This window comes from Eschrichtius robustus, chromosome 14 (assembly GCF_028021215.1).
Source record: "Eschrichtius robustus isolate mEscRob2 chromosome 14, mEscRob2.pri, whole genome shotgun sequence".
Taxonomy (NCBI): Eukaryota; Metazoa; Chordata; class Mammalia; order Artiodactyla; family Eschrichtiidae; genus Eschrichtius; species Eschrichtius robustus.
In genome coordinates, this window is record NC_090837.1 from 61,123,272 (window position 1) to 61,143,305 (window position 20,034).

The window sequence follows — 20,034 nt, forward strand, 5'->3', positions numbered from 1 at the left end:
ACACTGTGGAAGGGCGACTCGCAAACTGGATGGAAGAAGCTTCCAAGCCCAGTGTTCTTTCATGTACCAAAGAGAACGCAAGTGTCTGACGCCGGTAGCATTGTTGCTGGAGAGCACTGGCATCCTTGTGGGCCTGTCGGCTACTTTCCTGTTTCCGACCCTCTCAGGAAACTCTTCCAGAATACCGTTGGAACCTGCTTAGAGAGCGAAGCTGCGAAGTGGATGCACAGAACATTAACCTAGATACCAGCCCAGGGTCCCCAGCATCCATTTTTCTCTGGAGGGTACTTACCCCACACAGGGATTCAAGCAGCGCGTTTGCCTTGTACAACTTACACAGGAAAATGGGATGAGACGTTGGGTCACTCTGCTTGTGCTCACACTACGTGCCCCGGAGAAGTTATGACGCAGCAGATGTCCACCCCCTTTCTCTACACATGTGGACCCCAAAGAGGCGCTGGGTAGTGGGTGTTCTCAGGCCAAGAGCAGTCCTTGTTCTGGGCTGCACATGCTTTGTGGTTCACAGGTTGTCTGACCCTGCTCCTCTGGGAGACTTTCAGAGCTGACGCTATCCCTGGGCTGCCCAAGCAAAGAGGCATAGAGGCCTTTCACCCTGAAGGCCATGGGCTTGTTTCCCATGGAGAATGTGTACGTCGCCCCTCCCGGGCTGGAGGCGTGTAAGTTGACACCATGTATTCTGCCCACGGAAAATCCAAGTAGGTGTACTCGATTTGGGCTGCCTGGTGAAACAGTGTGCAGTCGCCAGCACCCGGAGTACTTTTCCTCTAGTTTGATTCCTAGCTAGGTAAACCCGGACTTCGGAGGCTAGGTGGCAGCAAACGTGTTAAGCTTGTGGGGAAACCCTTTGACCAATGGGCCATATGCTTGTGCGTGTGGCCGGAGTTAGGCAGGAACTCTCCCACTCAGGGTTTTTACCTTACGATAAGCTGTCCCTTTTGGCTGAAGCAGCGGGCGTGTCTGTATCACAGCCTGGGAAGCAGGGCCTGAGGGGAGGCTGCCAACTGACTAGCCTCCATTATAGGCAGCTGAGAAAATGGGGCAATTCTTATGGAACCCGCTTACAACGAAATGTTTCTCTTCAGAAGAGGGGATTTTGCTACCACACGTCAGCAGCTCCTCTCCCTCAGAGTGCCGTTCCTGTGTAGACTAGGGAAAACCACCATGGTCTCCAGCTTTTGAACGGCTCTTTTCCCAGTTGGTTTCATCCGTGAAAGAGCCAGAAGGGCTGATCTCAAGCAATCGGCCTGCACAACCTGAGTCCTTGGGGTCAGGCAGTCCTGAGTCATTGTGCCACCAAAAGAATGAAAGCAAAGTTGCCTGCCACAGGAAAGCACAGCGAGGCCTGGTGCTTTCTCTCGGAAATTGAAGTGGGCTTGAAAGGTGAGGCTTATACTACATTGTGGAAAAGCTCGTGGTTACGGCTATCTTTCTCCCTCTCTCTGTCCCGTCCCATGGGCTCAGCCGTGTGGGAATGCTGAGTGGGAGAGACCGCCTGTGTGTCGGGCTCAGAAGTCTTCTTCGCTTTAGGGCAATTACGTTTCTGTCTTACTTCGTGGAGGAAGAATGAGGGCGCCCAGAGATTTTCTGACATGAAATAACTAATGACAGAGCATCTGGAGGAGCTGGAAGGAGCCGAAAAGCCAGCATTCCGAAGGTGTCTGTGAGAGCTGCCAGACACTCTGCCGTCATAGGCCTAAGAATCTTTGTGACGGCATGGCAACACTTGGAATCCTAGGACACTGTGGAAGGGCGACTCGCAAACTGGGTGGAAGAAGGTTCCAAGCCCAGTGTTCTTTCATGTACCAAAGAGAACGCAAGTGTCTGAGGCTGGGAGCATTGTTGCTGGAGAGCACTGCATCCTCGTGGGCCTGTCGGCTACTTGCCTGTTTCCGACCCTCTCAGGAAACTCTTCCAAAACGCCGTTGGGGCCCGCTTAGAGAGCGAAGCTGCGAAGTGGATGCTCGGAATATTAACCTATTTACTGGCCCCGGGTCCCAAGCATCCATCCTTCTCTGGAGGGTACGTACCCCACCAAGGGATTCAAGCAGGGAGTATGCCTTGTACAACTTACACAGGAAACTGGGTTGAGATGAAGGGCCACGCTGCTTGTGCTCACACTACGTGCGCCAGAGAAGTTATGACGTAGCAGATATCAACCCCCTTTCTTTACACATGTGGACCCCAAAGAAGTGCTGGGCCGTGGGTGTTCTCAGGCCAAGAGCAGTCCTTGTTCTGGCCTTCACCTGCTCTGTGGATCAAAGGTTCTTTGACTCTGCTCCTTTGGAAGCCTTTCAGAGCTGACCCTATGCCTTGGCTGCTGAAGCACAGAGGCATAGAGGCCTTTCACCCTGAAGGCATGGGCTTGTTTCCCATGGAAAGAGTCTATGTCGCCCCTCCCCGGCTGGAAGCGTGTAAGTTGACACCATTTTTTCTGCCCATGGAAAATACAAGAAGGTGTACTCGGTTTGGGCTGCCTGGTAAAAGAGTTTGCAGTCGCCAGCACCCTGAGTACTATTCCTCAAGTTTGATTATTCCTAGCTAGGTAAACCCGGACTTCGGAGGCTAGATGGGAGCAAACGTGTTAAGCTTGTGGAGAAAGCCTTTGACCAATGGCAAAATGCTTGTGCTTGTGGCGGGGATTAGGCAGGAACTCTCCCACTCAAGGTTTTTACTTACGATACGCTTTCCTTTTAGGCTGAACCAGGCGGCGTGTGTGTATCACATCCTGGGAAGCAGGGCCTGAGGGGAAACTGCCACCTGACTGGCCTCCATTATAGGCAGCTGACAAAACGGTCCCAAGCTTACGGAACCCACTTACCACGAAATGTTTCTCTTCAGAAGAGGAGATTTTGCTACCACGCGTCAGCAGCTCCTCTCCCTCAGAGTGCTGTTCTTGTTTAGACTAGGGAAAACCACCACGATTTCCAGGTTTTGAACGGATCTTTTCCCAGTTGGTTTCATCCGAGAAAGAGCCAGGAGGGCTGATCTCAGGCAATCGGCCTGCACACCGTGAGTCCTTGGGGTAGGGCAGTCCTGAGTCAATGTGTCTCCTAAAGAACGAAAGCAAAGTTTCCTGCCACAGCAAAGCACAGAGAGGCCTGGTGCTTTCTCTAGGAAATTCAAGTGGGCTTGAAAGGTGAGGCCTAGACTACATTGTGGAAAAGATCGGGATTACGGCTACCTCTCTCCCTCTCTCTGCCCCGTACCCTGTGCTCAGCCGTGTGGGAATGCTGATTGGGAGAGTCTGCCTCTCTGCCGGGCTCAGAAGGCTTCTTCCCGTTTGGGCAATTCCGTTTGTGTCTTACTTCGTGGAGGAGGAATGAGGGCGCCCAGAGGTTTTCTGACGTGAAATAACTAATGACAGAGCATCTGGAGGAGCTGGTTTCTCGGTGGAAGGAGCCAAAAAGCCAGCATTCCTAAGGTCTCTTTGAGAGCTGCCAGACACTCTGCCGTCATAGGCCTAAGAATTGGCCCTTGTAACGGCACGGCAACACTTGGAATCCTAGGACACTGTGGAAGGGCGACTCGCAAACTGGATGGAAGAAGCTTCCAAGCCCAGTGTTCTTTCATGTACCAAAGAGAACGCAAGTGTCTGACGCTGGTAGCATTGTTGCTGGAGAGCACTGGCCTCCTTGTGGGCCTGTCGGCTACTTTCCTGTTTCCGACCCTCTCAGGAAACTCTTCCAAAATACCGTTGGAACCTGCTTAGAGAGCGAAGCTGCGAAGTGGATGCACAGAACATTAACCTAGATACCAGCCCAGGGTCCCCAGCATCCATTTTTCTCTGGAGGGTACTTACCCCACACAGGGATTCAAGCAGCGCGTTTGCCTTGTACAACTTACACAGGAAAATGGGATGAGACGTTGGGTCACTCTGCTTGTGCTCACACTACGTGCCCCGGAGAAGTTATGACGCAGCAGATGTCCACCCCCTTTCTCTACACATGTGGACCCCAAAGAGGCGCTGGGTAGTGGGTGTTCTCAGGCCAAGAGCAGTCCTTGTTCTGGGCTGCACATGCTTTGTGGTTCACAGGTTGTCTGACCCTGCTCCTCTGGGAGACTTTCAGAGCTGACGCTATCCCTGGGCTGCCCAAGCAAAGAGGCATAGAGGCCTTTCACCCTGAAGGCCATGGGCTTGTTTCCCATGGAGAATGTGTACGTCGCCCCTCCCGGGCTGGAGGCGTGTAAGTTGACACCATGTATTCTGCCCACGGAAAATCCAAGTAGGTGTACTCGATTTGGGCTGCCTGGTGAAACAGTGTGCAGTCGCCAGCACCCGGAGTACTTTTCCTCTAGTTTGATTCCTAGCTAGGTAAACCCGGACTTCGGAGGCTAGGTGGCAGCAAACGTGTTAAGCTTGTGGGGAAACCCTTTGACCAATGGGCCATATGCTTGTGCGTGTGGCCGGAGTTAGGCAGGAACTCTCCCACTCAGGGTTTTTACCTTACGATAAGCTGTCCCTTTTGGCTGAAGCAGCGGGCGTGTCTGTATCACAGCCTGGGAAGCAGGGCCTGAGGGGAGGCTGCCAACTGACTAGCCTCCATTATAGGCAGCTGAGAAAATGGGGCAATTCTTATGGAACCCGCTTACAACGAAATGTTTCTCTTCAGAAGAGGGGATTTTGCTACCACACGTCAGCAGCTCCTCTCCCTCAGAGTGCCGTTCCTGTGTAGACTAGGGAAAACCACCATGGTCTCCAGCTTTTGAACGGCTCTTTTCCCAGTTGGTTTCATCCGTGAAAGAGCCAGAAGGGCTGATCTCAAGCAATCGGCCTGCACAACCTGAGTCCTTGGGGTCAGGCAGTCCTGAGTCATTGTGCCACCAAAAGAATGAAAGCAAAGTTGCCTGCCACAGGAAAGCACAGCGAGGCCTGGTGCTTTCTCTCGGAAATTGAAGTGGGCTTGAAAGGTGAGGCTTATACTACATTGTGGAAAAGCTCGTGGTTACGGCTATCTTTCTCCCTCTCTCTGTCCCGTCCCATGGGCTCAGCCGTGTGGGAATGCTGAGTGGGAGAGACCGCCTGTGTGTCGGGCTCAGAAGTCTTCTTCGATTTAGGGCAATTACGTTTCTGTCTTACTTCGTGGAGGAAGAATGAGGGCGCCCAGAGATTTTCTGACATGAAATAACTAATGACAGAGCATCTGGAGGAGCTGGAAGGAGCCGAAAAGCCAGCAATCCGAAGGTGTCTGTGAGAGCTGCCAGACACTCTGCCGTCATAGGCCTAAGAATCTTTGTGACGGCATGGCAACACTTGGAATCCTAGGACACTGTGGAAGGGCGACTCGCAAACTGGGTGGAAGAAGGTTCCAAGCCCAGTGTTCTTTCATGTACCAAAGAGAACGCAAGTGTCTGAGGCTGGGAGCATTGTTGCTGGAGAGCACTGCATCCTCGTGGGCCTGTCGGCTACTTGCCTGTTTCCGACCCTCTCAGGAACTCTTCCAAAACGCCGTTGGGGCCCGCTTAGAGAGCGAAGCTGCGAAGTGGATGCTCGGAATATTAACCTATTTACTGGCCCCGGGTCCCAAGCATCCATCCTTCTCTGGAGGGTACGTACCCCACCAAGGGATTCAAGCAGGGAGTATGCCTTGTACAACTTACACAGGAAACTGGGTTGAGATGAAGGGCCACGCTGCTTGTGCTCACACTACGTGCGCCAGAGAAGTTATGACGTAGCAGATATCAACCCCCTTTCTTTACACATGTGGACCCCAAAGAAGTGCTGGGCCGTGGGTGTTCTCAGGCCAAGAGCAGTCCTTGTTCTGGCCTTCACCTGCTCTGTGGATCAAAGGTTCTTTGACTCTGCTCCTTTGGAAGCCTTTCAGAGCTGACCCTATGCCTTGGCTGCTGAAGCACAGAGGCATAGAGGCCTTTCACCCTGAAGGCATGGGCTTGTTTCCCATGGAAAGAGTCTATGTCGCCCCTCCCCGGCTGGAAGCGTGTAAGTTGACACCATTTTTTCTGCCCATGGAAAATACAAGAAGGTGTACTCGGTTTGGGCTGCCTGGTAAAAGAGTTTGCAGTCGCCAGCACCCTGAGTACTATTCCTCAAGTTTGATTATTCCTAGCTAGGTAAACCCGGACTTCGGAGGCTAGATGGGAGCAAACGTGTTAAGCTTGTGGAGAAAGCCTTTGACCAATGGCAAAATGCTTGTGCTTGTGGCGGGGATTAGGCAGGAACTCTCCCACTCAAGGTTTTTACTTACGATACGCTTTCCTTTTAGGCTGAACCAGGCGGCGTGTGTGTATCACATCCTGGGAAGCAGGGCCTGAGGGGAAACTGCCACCTGACTGGCCTCCATTATAGGCAGCTGACAAAACGGTCCCAAGCTTACGGAACCCACTTACCACGAAATGTTTCTCTTCAGAAGAGGAGATTTTGCTACCACGCGTCAGCAGCTCCTCTCCCTCAGAGTGCTGTTCTTGTTTAGACTAGGGAAAACCACCACGATTTCCAGGTTTTGAACGGCTCTTTTCCCAGTTGGTTTCATCCGAGAAAGAGCCAGGAGGGCTGATCTCAGGCAATCGGCCTGCACACCGTGAGTCCTTGGGGTAGGGCAGTCCTGAGTCAATGTGTCTCCTAAAGAACGAAAGCAAAGTTTCCTGCCACAGCAAAGCACAGAGAGGCCTGGTGCTTTCTCTAGGAAATTCAAGTGGGCTTGAAAGGTGAGGCCTAGACTACATTGTGGAAAAGATCGGGATTACGGCTACCTCTCTCCCTCTCTCTGCCCCGTACCCTGTGCTCAGCCGTGTGGGAATGCTGATTGGGGGAGTCTGCCTCTCTGCCGGGCTCAGAAGGCTTCTTCCCGTTTGGGCAATTCCGTTTGTGTCTTACTTCGTGGAGGAGGAATGAGGGCGCCCAGAGGTTTTCTGACGTGAAATAACTAATGACAGAGCATCTGGAGGAGCTGGTTTCTCGGTGGAAGGAGCCAAAAAGCCAGCATTCCTAAGGTCTCTTTGAGAGCTGCCAGACACTCTGCCGTCATAGGCCTAAGAATTGGCCCTTGTAACGGCACGGCAACACTTGGAATCCTAGGACACTGTGGAAGGGCGACTCGCAAACTGGATGGAAGAAGCTTCCAAGCCCAGTGTTCTTTCATGTACCAAAGAGAACGCAAGTGTCTGACGCTGGTAGCATTGTTGCTGGAGAGCACTGGCATCCTTGTGGGCCTGTCGGCTACTTTCCTGTTTCCGACCCTCTCAGGAAACTCTTCCAGAATACCGTTGGAACCTGCTTAGAGAGCGAAGCTGCGAAGTGGATGCACAGAGCATTAACCTAGATACCAGCCCAGGGTCCCCAGCATCCATTTTTCTCTGGAGGGTACTTACCCCACACAGGGATTCAAGCAGCGCGTTTGCCTTGTACAACTTACACAGGAAAATGGGATGAGACGTTGGGTCACTCTGCTTGTGCTCACACTACGTGCCCCCGAGAAGTTATGACGCAGCAGATGTCCACCCCCTTTCTCTACACATGTGGACCCCAAAGAGGCGCTGGGTTGTGGGTGTTCTCAGGCCAAGAGCAGTCCTTGTTCTGGGCTGCACATGCTTTGTGGTTCACAGGTTGTCTGACCCTGCTCCTCTGGGAGACTTTCAGAGCTGACGCTATCCCTGGGCTGCCCAAGCAAAGAGGCATAGAGGCCTTTCACCCTGAAGGCCATGGGCTTGTTTCCCATGGAGAATGTGTACGTCGCCCCTCCCGGGCTGGAGGCGTGTAAGTTGACACCATGTATTCTGCCCACGGAAAATCCAAGTAGGTGTACTCGATTTGGGCTGCCTGGTGAAACAGTGTGCAGTCGCCAGCACCCGGAGTACTTTTCCTCTAGTTTGATTCCTAGCTAGGTAAACCCGGACTTCGGAGGCTAGGTGGCAGCAAACGTGTTAAGCTTGTGGGGAAACCCTTTGACCAATGGGCCATATGCTTGTGCGTGTGGCCGGAGTTAGGCAGGAACTCTCCCACTCAGGGTTTTTACCTTACGATAAGCTGTCCCTTTTGGCTGAAGCAGCGGGCGTGTCTGTATCACAGCCTGGGAAGCAGGGCCTGAGGGGAGGCTGCCAACTGACTAGCCTCCATTATAGGCAGCTGAGAAAATGGGGCAATTCTTATGGAACCCGCTTACAACGAAATGTTTCTCTTCAGAAGAGGGGATTTTGCTACCACACGTCAGCAGCTCCTCTCCCTCAGAGTGCCGTTCCTGTGTAGACTAGGGAAAACCACCATGGTCTCCAGCTTTTGAACGGCTCTTTTCCCAGTTGGTTTCATCCGTGAAAGAGCCAGAAGGGCTGATCTCAAGCAATCGGCCTGCACAACCTGAGTCCTTGGGGTCAGGCAGTCCTGAGTCATTGTGCCACCAAAAGAATGAAAGCAAAGTTGCCTGCCACAGGAAAGCACAGCGAGGCCTGGTGCTTTCTCTCGGAAATTGAAGTGGGCTTGAAAGGTGAGGCTTATACTACATTGTGGAAAAGCTCGTGGTTACAGCTATCTTTCTCCCTCTCTCTGTCCCGTCCCATGGGCTCAGCCGTGTGGGAATGCTGAGTGGGAGAGACCGCCTCTGTGTCGGGCTCAGAAGTCTTCTTCGCTTTAGGGCAATTACGTTTCTGTCTTACTTCGTGGAGGAAGAATGAGGGCGCCCAGAGATTTTCTGACATGAAATAACTAATGACAGAGCATCTGGAGGAGCTGGAAGGAGCCGAAAAGCCAGCATTCCGAAGGTGTCTGTGAGAGCTGCCAGACACTCTGCCGTCATAGGCCTAAGAATCTTTGTGACGGCATGGCAACACTTGGAATCCTAGGACACTGTGGAAGGGCGACTCGCAAACTGGGTGGAAGAAGGTTCCAAGCCCAGTGTTCTTTCATGTACCAAAGAGAACGCAAGTGTCTGAGGCTGGGAGCATTGTTGCTGGAGAGCACTGCATCCTCGTGGGCCTGTCGGCTACTTGCCTGTTTCCGACCCTCTCAGGAAACTCTTCCAAAACGCCGTTGGGGCCCGCTTAGAGAGCGAAGCTGCGAAGTGGATGCTCGGAATATTAACCTATTTACTGGCCCCGGGTCCCAAGCATCCATCCTTCTCTGGAGGGTACGTACCCCACCAAGGGATTCAAGCAGGGAGTATGCCTTGTACAACTTACACAGGAAACTGGGTTGAGATGAAGGGCCACGCTGCTTGTGCTCACACTACGTGCGCCAGAGAAGTTATGACGTAGCAGATATCAACCCCCTTTCTTTACACATGTGGACCCCAAAGAAGTGCTGGGCCGTGGGTGTTCTCAGGCCAAGAGCAGTCCTTGTTCTGGCCTTCACCTGCTCTGTGGATCAAAGGTTCTTTGACTCTGCTCCTTTGGAAGCCTTTCAGAGCTGACCCTATGCCTTGGCTGCTGAAGCACAGAGGCATAGAGGCCTTTCACCCTGAAGGCATGGGCTTGTTTCCCATGGAAAGAGTCTATGTCGCCCCTCCCCGGCTGGAAGCGTGTAAGTTGACACCATTTTTTCTGCCCATGGAAAATACAAGAAGGTGTACTCGGTTTGGGCTGCCTGGTAAAAGAGTTTGCAGTCGCCAGCACCCTGAGTACTATTCCTCAAGTTTGATTATTCCTAGCTAGGTAAACCCGGACTTCGGAGGCTAGATGGGAGCAAACGTGTTAAGCTTGTGGAGAAAGCCTTTGACCAATGGCAAAATGCTTGTGCTTGTGGCGGGGATTAGGCAGGAACTCTCCCACTCAAGGTTTTTACTTACGATACGCTTTCCTTTTAGGCTGAACCAGGCGACGTGTGTGTATCACATCCTGGGAAGCAGGGCCTGAGGGGAAACTGCCACCTGACTGGCCTCCATTATAGGCAGCTGACAAAACGGTCCCAAGCTTACGGAACCCACTTACCACGAAATGTTTCTCTTCAGAAGAGGAGATTTTGCTACCACGCGTCAGCAGCTCCTCTCCCTCAGAGTGCTGTTCTTGTTTAGACTAGGGAAAACCACCACGATTTCCAGGTTTTGAACGGCTCTTTTCCCAGTTGGTTTCATCCGAGAAAGAGCCAGGAGGGCTGATCTCAGGCAATCGGCCTGCACACCGTGAGTCCTTGGGGTAGGGCAGTCCTGAGTCAATGTGTCTCCTAAAGAACGAAAGCAAAGTTTCCTGCCACAGCAAAGCACAGAGAGGCCTGGTGCTTTCTCTAGGAAATTCAAGTGGGCTTGAAAGGTGAGGCCTAGACTACATTGTGGAAAAGATCGGGATTACGGCTACCTCTCCCCCTCTCTCTGCCCCGTACCCTGTGCTCAGCCGTGTGGGAATGCTGATTGGGAGAGCCTACCTCTCTGCCGGGCTCAGAAGGCTTCTTCCCGTTTGGGCAATTCCGTTTGTGTCTTACTTCGTGGAGGAGGAATGAGGGCGCCCAGAGGTTTTCTGACGTGAAATAACTAATGACAGAGCATCTGGAGGAGCTGGTTTCTCGGTGGAAGGAGCCAAAAAGCCAGCATTCCTAAGGTCTCTTTGAGAGCTGCCAGACACTCTGCCGTCATAGGCCTAAGAATTGGCCCTTGTAACGGCACGGCAACACTTGGAATCCTAGGACACTGTGGAAGGGCGACTCGCAAACTGGATGGAAGAAGCTTCCAAGCCCAGTGTTCTTTCATGTACCAAAGAGAACGCAAGTGTCTGACGCCGGTAGCATTGTTGCTGGAGAGCACTGGCATCCTTGTGGGCCTGTCGGCTACTTTCCTGTTTCCGACCCTCTCAGGAAACTCTTCCAGAATACCGTTGGAACCTGCTTAGAGAGCGAAGCTGCGAAGTGGATGCACAGAGCATTAACCTAGATACCAGCCCAGGGTCCCCAGCATCCATTTTTCTCTGGAGGGTACTTACCCCACACAGGGATTCAAGCAGCGCGTTTGCCTTGTACAACTTACACAGGAAAATGGGATGAGACGTTGGTTCACTCTGCTTGTGCTCACACTACGTGCCCCCGAGAAGTTATGACACAGCAGATGTCCACCCCCTTTCTCTACACATGTGGACCCCAAAGAGGCGCTGGGTTGTGGGTGTTCTCAGGCCAAGAGCAGTCCTTGTTCTGGGCTGCACATGCTTTGTGGTTCACAGGTTGTCTGACCCTGCTCCTCTGGGAGACTTTCAGAGCTGACGCTATCCCTGGGCTGCCCAAGCAAAGAGGCATAGAGGCCTTTCACCCTGAAGGCCATGGGCTTGTTTCCCATGGAGAATGTGTACGTCGCCCCTCCCGGGCTGGAGGCGTGTAAGTTGACACCATGTATTCTGCCCACGGAAAATCCAAGTAGGTGTACTCGATTTGGGCTGCCTGGTGAAACAGTGTGCAGTCGCCAGCACCCGGAGTACTTTTCCTCTAGTTTGATTCCTAGCTAGGTAAACCCGGACTTCGGAGGCTAGGTGGCAGCAAACGTGTTAAGCTTGTGGGGAAACCCTTTGACCAATGGGCCATATGCTTGTGCGTGTGGCCGGAGTTAGGCAGGAACTCTCCCACTCAGGGTTTTTACCTTACGATAAGCTGTCCCTTTTGGCTGAAGCAGCGGGCGTGTCTGTATCACAGCCTGGGAAGCAGGGCCTGAGGGGAGGCTGCCAACTGACTAGCCTCCATTATAGGCAGCTGAGAAAATGGGGCAATTCTTATGGAACCCGCTTACAACGAAATGTTTCTCTTCAGAAGAGGGGATTTTGCTACCACACGTCAGCAGCTCCTCTCCCTCAGAGTGCCGTTCCTGTGTAGACTAGGGAAAACCACCATGGTCTCCAGCTTTTGAACGGCTCTTTTCCCAGTTGGTTTCATCCGTGAAAGAGCCAGAAGGGCTGATCTCAAGCAATCGGCCTGCACAACCTGAGTCCTTGGGGTCAGGCAGTCCTGAGTCATTGTGCCACCAAAAGAATGAAAGCAAAGTTGCCTGCCACAGGAAAGCACAGCGAGGCCTGGTGCTTTCTCTCGGAAATTGAAGTGGGCTTGAAAGGTGAGGCTTATACTACATTGTGGAAAAGCTCGTGGTTACGGCTATCTTTCTCCCTCTCTCTGTCCCGTCCCATGGGCTCAGCCGTGTGGGAATGCTGAGTGGGAGAGACCGCCTCTGTGTCGGGCTCAGAAGTCTTCTTCGCTTTAGGGCAATTACGTTTCTGTCTTACTTCGTGGAGGAAGAATGAGGGCGCCCAGAGATTTTCTGACATGAAATAACTAATGACAGAGCATCTGGAGGAGCTGGAAGGAGCCGAAAAGCCAGCATTCCGAAGGTGTCTGTGAGAGCTGCCAGACACTCTGCCGTCATAGGCCTAAGAATCTTTGTGACGGCATGGCAACACTTGGAATCCTAGGACACTGTGGAAGGGCGACTCGCAAACTGGGTGGAAGAAGGTTCCAAGCCCAGTGTTCTTTCATGTACCAAAGAGAACGCAAGTGTCTGAGGCTGGGAGCATTGTTGCTGGAGAGCACTGCATCCTCGTGGGCCTGTCGGCTACTTGCCTGTTTCCGACCCTCTCAGGAAACTCTTCCAAAACGCCGTTGGGGCCCGCTTAGAGAGCGAAGCTGCGAAGTGGATGCTCGGAATATTAACCTATTTACTGGCCCCGGGTCCCAAGCATCCATCCTTCTCTGGAGGGTACGTACCCCACCAAGGGATTCAAGCAGGGAGTATGCCTTGTACAACTTACACAGGAAACTGGGTTGAGATGAAGGGCCACGCTGCTTGTGCTCACACTACGTGCGCCAGAGAAGTTATGACGTAGCAGATATCAACCCCCTTTCTTTACACATGTGGACCCCAAAGAAGTGCTGGGCCGTGGGTGTTCTCAGGCCAAGAGCAGTCCTTGTTCTGGCCTTCACCTGCTCTGTGGATCAAAGGTTCTTTGACTCTGCTCCTTTGGAAGCCTTTCAGAGCTGACCCTATGCCTTGGCTGCTGAAGCACAGAGGCATAGAGGCCTTTCACCCTGAAGGCATGGGCTTGTTTCCCATGGAAAGAGTCTATGTCGCCCCTCCCCGGCTGGAAGCGTGTAAGTTGACACCATTTTTTCTGCCCATGGAAAATACAAGAAGGTGTACTCGGTTTGGGCTGCCTGGTAAAAGAGTTTGCAGTCGCCAGCACCCTGAGTACTATTCCTCAAGTTTGATTATTCCTAGCTAGGTAAACCCGGACTTCGGAGGCTAGATGGGAGCAAACGTGTTAAGCTTGTGGAGAAAGCCTTTGACCAATGGCAAAATGCTTGTGCTTGTGGCGGGGATTAGGCAGGAACTCTCCCACTCAAGGTTTTTACTTACGATACGCTTTCCTTTTAGGCTGAACCAGGCGACGTGTGTGTATCACATCCTGGGAAGCAGGGCCTGAGGGGAAACTGCCACCTGACTGGCCTCCATTATAGGCAGCTGACAAAACGGTCCCAAGCTTACGGAACCCACTTACCACGAAATGTTTCTCTTCAGAAGAGGAGATTTTGCTACCACGCGTCAGCAGCTCCTCTCCCTCAGAGTGCTGTTCTTGTTTAGACTAGGGAAAACCACCACGATTTCCAGGTTTTGAACGGCTCTTTTCCCAGTTGGTTTCATCCGAGAAAGAGCCAGGAGGGCTGATCTCAGGCAATCGGCCTGCACACCGTGAGTCCTTGGGGTAGGGCAGTCCTGAGTCAATGTGTCTCCTAAAGAACGAAAGCAAAGTTTCCTGCCACAGCAAAGCACAGAGAGGCCTGGTGCTTTCTCTAGGAAATTCAAGTGGGCTTGAAAGGTGAGGCCTAGACTACATTGTGGAAAAGATCGGGATTACGGCTACCTCTCCCCCTCTCTCTGCCCCGTACCCTGTGCTCAGCCGTGTGGGAATGCTGATTGGGAGAGCCTACCTCTCTGCCGGGCTCAGAAGGCTTCTTCCCGTTTGGGCAATTCCGTTTGTGTCTTACTTCGTGGAGGAGGAATGAGGGCGCCCAGAGGTTTTCTGACGTGAAATAACTAATGACAGAGCATCTGGAGGAGCTGGTTTCTCGGTGGAAGGAGCCAAAAAGCCAGCATTCCTAAGGTCTCTTTGAGAGCTGCCAGACACTCTGCCGTCATAGGCCTAAGAATTGGCCCTTGTAACGGCACGGCAACACTTGGAATCCTAGGACACTGTGGAAGGGCGACTCGCAAACTGGATGGAAGAAGCTTCCAAGCCCAGTGTTCTTTCATGTACCAAAGAGAACGCAAGTGTCTGACGCCGGTAGCATTGTTGCTGGAGAGCACTGGCATCCTTGTGGGCCTGTCGGCTACTTTCCTGTTTCCGACCCTCTCAGGAAACTCTTCCAGAATACCGTTGGAACCTGCTTAGAGAGCGAAGCTGCGAAGTGGATGCACAGAGCATTAACCTAGATACCAGCCCAGGGTCCCCAGCATCCATTTTTCTCTGGAGGGTACTTACCCCACACAGGGATTCAAGCAGCGCGTTTGCCTTGTACAACTTACACAGGAAAATGGGATGAGACGTTGGTTCACTCTGCTTGTGCTCACACTACGTGCCCCCGAGAAGTTATGACGCAGCAGATGTCCACCCCCTTTCTCTACACATGTGGACCCCAAAGAGGCGCTGGGTTGTGGGTGTTCTCAGGCCAAGAGCAGTCCTTGTTCTGGGCTGCACATGCTTTGTGGTTCACAGGTTGTCTGACCCTGCTCCTCTGGGAGACTTTCAGAGCTGACGCTATCCCTGGGCTGCCCAAGCAAAGAGGCATAGAGGCCTTTCACCCTGAAGGCCATGGGCTTGTTTCCCATGGAGAATGTGTACGTCGCCCCTCCCGGGCTGGAGGCGTGTAAGTTGACACCATGTATTCTGCCCACGGAAAATCCAAGTAGGTGTACTCGATTTGGGCTGCCTGGTGAAACAGTGTGCAGTCGCCAGCACCCGGAGTACTTTTCCTCTAGTTTGATTCCTAGCTAGGTAAACCCGGACTTCGGAGGCTAGGTGGCAGCAAACGTGTTAAGCTTGTGGGGAAACCCTTTGACCAATGGGCCATATGCTTGTGCGTGTGGCCGGAGTTAGGCAGGAACTCTCCCACTCAGGGTTTTTACCTTACGATAAGCTGTCCCTTTTGGCTGAAGCAGCGGGCGTGTCTGTATCACAGCCTGGGAAGCAGGGCCTGAGGGGAGGCTGCCAACTGACTAGCCTCCATTATAGGCAGCTGAGAAAATGGGGCAATTCTTATGGAACCCGCTTACAACGAAATGTTTCTCTTCAGAAGAGGGGATTTTGCTACCACACGTCAGCAGCTCCTCTCCCTCAGAGTGCCGTTCCTGTGTAGACTAGGGAAAACCACCATGGTCTCCAGCTTTTGAACGGCTCTTTTCCCAGTTGGTTTCATCCGTGAAAGAGCCAGAAGGGCTGATCTCAAGCAATCGGCCTGCACAACCTGAGTCCTTGGGGTCAGGCAGTCCTGAGTCATTGTGCCACCAAAAGAATGAAAGCAAAGTTGCCTGCCACAGGAAAGCACAGCGAGGCCTGGTGCTTTCTCTCGGAAATTGAAGTGGGCTTGAAAGGTGAGGCTTATACTACATTGTGGAAAAGCTCGTGGTTACGGCTATCTTTCTCCCTCTCTCTGTCCCGTCCCATGGGCTCAGCCGTGTGGGAATGCTGAGTGGGAGAGACCGCCTCTGTGTCGGGCTCAGAAGTCTTCTTCGCTTTAGGGCAATTACGTTTCTGTCTTACTTCGTGGAGGAAGAATGAGGGCGCCCAGAGATTTTCTGACATGAAATAACTAATGACAGAGCATCTGGAGGAGCTGGAAGGAGCCGAAAAGCCAGCATTCCGAAGGTGTCTGTGAGAGCTGCCAGACACTCTGCCGTCATAGGCCTAAGAATCTTTGTGACGGCATGGCAACACTTGGAATCCTAGGACACTGTGGAAGGGCGACTCGCAAACTGGGTGGAAGAAGGTTCCAAGCCCAGTGTTCTTTCATGTACCAAAGAGAACGCAAGTGTCTGAGGCTGGGAGCATTGTTGCTGGAGAGCACTGCATCCTCGTGGGCCTGTCGGCTACTTGCCTGTTTCCGACCCTCTCAGGAAACTCTTCCAAAACGCCGTTGGGGCCCGCTTAGAGAGCGAAGCTGCGAAGTGGATGCTCGGAATATTAACCTATTTACTGGCCCCGGGTCCCAAGCATCCATCCTTCTCTGGAGGGTACGTACCCCACCAAGGGATTCAAGCAGGGAGTATGCCTTGTACAACTTACACAGGAAACTGGGTTGAGATGAAGGGCCACGCTGCTTGTGCTCACACTACGTGCGCCAGAGAAGTTATGACGTAGCAGATATCAACCCCCTTTCTTTACACATGTGGACCCCAAAGAAGTGCTGGGCCGTGGGTGTTCTCAGGCCAAGAGCAGTCCTTGTTCTGGCCTTCACCTGCTCTGTGGATCAAAGGTTCTTTGACTCTGCTCCTTTGGAAGCCTTTCAGAGCTGACCCTATGCCTTGGCTGCTGAAGCACAGAGGCATAGAGGCCTTTCACCCTGAAGGCATGGGCTTGTTTCCCATGGAAAGATTCTATGTCGCCCCTCCCCGGCTGGAAGCGTGTAAGTTGACACCATTTTTTCTGCCCATGGAAAATACAAGAAGGTGTACTCGGTTTGGGCTGCCTGGTAAAAGAGTTTGCAGTCGCCAGCACCCTGAGTACTATTCCTCAAGTTTGATTATTCCTAGCTAGGTAAACCCGGACTTCGGAGGCTAGATGGGAGCAAACGTGTTAAGCTTGTGGAGAAAGCCTTTGACCAATGGCAAAATGCTTGTGCTTGTGGCGGGGATTAGGCAGGAACTCTCCCACTCAAGGTTTTTACTTACGATACGCTTTCCTTTTAGGCTGAACCAGGCGACGTGTGTGTATCACATCCTGGGAAGCAGGGCCTGAGGGGAAACTGCCACCTGACTGGCCTCCATTATAGGCAGCTGACAAAACGGTCCCAAGCTTACGGAACCCACTTACCACGAAATGTTTCTCTTCAGAAGAGGAGATTTTGCTACCACGCGTCAGCAGCTCCTCTCCCTCAGAGTGCTGTTCTTGTTTAGACTAGGGAAAACCACCACGATTTCCAGGTTTTGAACGGCTCTTTTCCCAGTTGGTTTCATCCGAGAAAGAGCCAGGAGGGCTGATCTCAGGCAATCGGCCTGCACACCGTGAGTCCTTGGGGTAGGGCAGTCCTGAGTCAATGTGTCTCCTAAAGAACGAAAGCAAAGTTTCCTGCCACAGCAAAGCACAGAGAGGCCTGGTGCTTTCTCTAGGAAATTCAAGTGGGCTTGAAAGGTGAGGCCTAGACTACATTGTGGAAAAGATCGGGATTACGGCTACCTCTCCCCCTCTCTCTGCCCCGTACCCTGTGCTCAGCCGTGTGGGAATGCTGATTGGGAGAGCCTACCTCTCTGCCGGGCTCAGAAGGCTTCTTCCCGTTTGGGCAATTCCGTTTGTGTCTTACTTCGTGGAGGAGGAATGAGGGCGCCCAGAGGTTTTCTGACGTGAAATAACTAATGACAGAGCATCTGGAGGAGCTGGTTTCTCGGTGGAAGGAGCCAAAAAGCCAGCATTCCTAAGGTCTCTTTGAGAGCTGCCAGACACTCTGCCGTCATAGGCCTAAGAATTGGCCCTTGTAACGGCACGGCAACACTTGGAATCCTAGGACACTGTGGAAGGGCGACTCGCAAACTGGATGGAAGAAGCTTCCAAGCCCAGTGTTCTTTCATGTACCAAAGAGAACGCAAGTGTCTGACGCCGGTAGCATTGTTGCTGGAGAGCACTGGCATCCTTGTGGGCCTGTCGGCTACTTTCCTGTTTCCGACCCTCTCAGGAAACTCTTCCAGAATACCGTTGGAACCTGCTTAGAGAGCGAAGCTGCGAAGTGGATGCACAGAGCATTAACCTAGATACCAGCCCAGGGTCCCCAGCATCCATTTTTCTCTGGAGGGTACTTACCCCACACAGGGATTCAAGCAGCGCATTTGCCTTGTACAACTTACACAGGAAAATGGGATGAGACGTTGGGTCACTCTGCTTGTGCTCACACTACGTGCCCCGGAGAAGTTATGACGCAGCAGATGTCCACCCCCTTTCTCTACACATGTGGACCCCAAAAGGCGCTGGGTTGTGGGTGTTCTCAGGCCAAGAGCAGTCCTTGTTCTGGGCTGCACATGCTTTGTGGTTCACAGGTTGTCTGACCCTGCTCCTCTGGGAGACTTTCAGAGCTGACGCTATCCCTGGGCTGCCCAAGCAAAGAGGCATAGAGGCCTTTCACCCTGAAGGCCATGGGCTTGTTTCCCATGGAGAATGTGTACGTCGCCCCTCCCGGGCTGGAGGCGTGTAAGTTGACACCATGTATTCTGCCCACGGAAAATCCAAGTAGGTGTACTCGATTTGGGCTGCCTGGTGAAACAGTGTGCAGTCGCCAGCACCCGGAGTACTTTTCCTCTAGTTTGATTCCTAGCTAGGTAAACCCGGACTTCGGAGGCTAGGTGGCAGCAAACGTGTTAAGCTTGTGGGGAAACCCTTTGACCAATGGGCCATATGCTTGTGCGTGTGGCCGGAGTTAGGCAGGAACTCTCCCACTCAGGGTTTTTCCCTTACGATAAGCTGTCCCTTTTGGCTGAAGCAGCGGGCGTGTCTGTATCACAGCCTGGGAAGCAGGGCCTGAGGGGAGGCTGCCAACTGACTAGCCTCCATTATAGGCAGCTGAGAAAATGGGGCAATTCTTATGGAACCCGCTTACAACGAAATGTTTCTCTTCAGAAGAGGGGATTTTGCTACCACACGTCAGCAGCTCCTCTCCCTCAGAGTGCCGTTCCTGTGTAGACTAGGGAAAACCACCATGGTCTCCAGCTTTTGAACGGCTCTTTTCCCAGTTGGTTTCATCCGTGAAAGAGCCAGAAGGGCTGATCTCAAGCAATCGGCCTGCACAACCTGAGTCCTTGGGGTCAGGCAGTCCTGAGTCATTGTGCCACCAAAAGAATGAAAGCAAAGTTGCCTGCCACAGGAAAGCACAGCGAGGCCTGGTGCTTTCTCTCGGAAATTGAAGTGGGCTTGAAAGGTGAGGCTTATACTACATTGTGGAAAAGCTCGTGGTTACGGCTATCTTTCTCCCTCTCTCTGTCCCGTCCCATGGGCTCAGCCGTGTGGGAATGCTGAGTGGGAGAGACCGCCTCTGTGTCGGGCTCAGAAGTCTTCTTCGCTTTAGGGCAATTACGTTTCTGTCTTACTTCGTGGAGGAAGAATGAGGGCGCCCAGAGATTTTCTGACATGAAATAACTAATGACAGAGCATCTGGAGGAGCTGGAAGGAGCCGAAAAGCCAGCATTCCGAAGGTGTCTGTGAGAGCTGCCAGACACTCTGCCGTCATAGGCCTAAGAATCTTTGTGACGGCATGGCAACACTTGGAATCCTAGGACACTGTGGAAGGGCGACTCGCAAACTGGGTGGAAGAAGGTTCCAAGCCCAGTGTTCTTTCATGTACCAAAGAGAACGCAAGTGTCTGAGGCTGGGAGCATTGTTGCTGGAGAGCACTGCATCCTCGTGGGCCTGTCGGCTACTTGCCTGTTTCCGACCCTCTCAGGAAACTCTTCCAAAACGCCGTTGGGGCCCGCTTAGAGAGCGAAGCTGCGAAGTGGATGCTCGGAATATTAACCTATTTACTGGCCCCGGGTCCCAAGCATCCATCCTTCTCTGGAGGGTACGTACCCCACCAAGGGATTCAAGCAGGGAGTATGCCTTGTACAACTTACACAGGAAACTGGGTTGAGATGAAGGGCCACGCTGCTTGTGCTCACACTACGTGCGCCAGAGAAGTTATGACGTAGCAGATATCAACCCCCTTTCTTTACACATGTGGACCCCAAAGAAGTGCTGGGCCGTGGGTGTTCTCAGGCCAAGAGCAGTCCTTGTTCTGGCCTTCACCTGCTCTGTGGATCAAAGGTTCTTTGACTCTGCTCCTTTGGAAGCCTTTCAGAGCTGACCCTATGCCTTGGCTGCTGAAGCACAGAGGCATAGAGGCCTTTCACCCTGAAGGCATGGGCTTGTTTCCCATGG